A 1,656-nucleotide genomic window follows, 5' to 3' on the forward strand; every position below is an offset into this window, starting at 1 on the left:
CGATAAATATGGTGAAGGATGACAGCTTGGGAGTTTAGCCGACCATTGCTCATTTAATAAATTATTAAATTTTTCATTTTGTTTAAGCTACTAATTGGATATGCCCTAGCCTTGCCGCTGTACATTGTTAGGTTTTATTAATTTTAATTGACTATTCTTTAAAAAAAAAAAAAATTCACATGAAGGATTTGAATATTGTATAATTAATTACGTATTATATTGTATATTTAATTAGTATAGTTTTTATTTTGTTTTTTATTTTAGATGCTTATTGTTCGATTTTATGCATTAGGTTTTATAAATTGGTTGTATTAGCTTAGGTTCTATTGTTCAATTAACCTAGATATCTATTTATCTATGTATTGTGTAATTAAGTATTATATTGTATATTTAAGTATTATATTAATTAAGTATTATATTGTATATTTACTTAGTATAGTTTTTATTTTGTTTTTTATTTTAGTTGCTCATTGTTCGATTATATGCACTAGGTTTTATATGTTTGTTTTATTAGCTTAGGTTCTATTGTTCAATTAACCTAGATATATATTTATCTATGTATGTGTAATTATTTTAGATTTGTATTAATTAACTAAGTTATATGATGTTTTAATTGATTTAGTTTTCTATTTTTATTATTATTACTATTAATAAAGTTTTATATTGAATAATTTGCATAAATCTATGTTGCTTTAATTAGGATAGTTTTATTTTGTTTTTTATTTTGGATGCTTATTGTTTGATTAACTCTGATTAATGCACTAGGTTTTATATATTTGTTTTATTAGTTTGGATTCTAATGTTCAATTGACTTGGATATATATTTCTATGTATTGTGTAATTATTTTATATTTGTATAGAGTAATTAATTTAGTTATATGATGTTTAATTAATTTGGTTTTATATTGTTTTTCAATTTTGACCATAATGTTAATTAATAAAGTTAATACATTAGGTTTTGTGTTGTTTAATTAATCTAGACTATATAGCTTCACTGACCTAGATATAAATTTATTATTTAATTAGATTTCAAATATGATTATGATTAAAGATAAACCTTGGTGGCTACAGGACATCAATTCTAACGGAAGCATGAATATTAAGGGTGAGAGAGGGGCAAGTTAAGACAAGGAAATATGGGAGGGGGAAGGGGAATGCAGAGGGTGGGGGGAATAACTTTTTTTAAGCAGAGAGTTCCAGTTTTTACTAATGTCCCAGCCTCCATCCCTATTAAGGTTACTAGGATGTTTTATGATTTCAATAGCTTCACGAATTTTCCTCTTGAAATGGTGTTCTTCCCTAGCAACGACTTTGGTTTCTTCGAGGCATATGTGATGGTTAGTTTTACCTACATGCTCAGCTAAGGCAGAAGAGCGAGTTCTTTCCCTCCGGATGTCCGCGATATGTTCTTTGAGTCTTATCCTTACAGACCTGCCGGTTTCTCCTATATATTGTTTACCACATGAGCAGTTTATGACATAAACACCTTTCCCCTGAAGCTGATCCTGGCTGTCTTTAACAGATTTCATATTTTGTTTAATAGTTGACAGGGGTTTGAATGAAGTTTTGATGTCTTTATTCCTGAGAATTTTGGCTATCTTGTCTGGTCAAGTCTTCTCCTTTTCCTTTGTCTTTTCACTACAGCCCTGTGTTTGG

Source organism: Pinus tabuliformis, chromosome Q (genome assembly GCF_031772625.1).
Source record: "Pinus tabuliformis cultivar Carrire ecotype Pingquan chromosome Q, CPIR1, whole genome shotgun sequence".
Lineage (NCBI taxonomy): Eukaryota > Viridiplantae > Streptophyta > Pinopsida > Pinales > Pinaceae > Pinus > Pinus tabuliformis.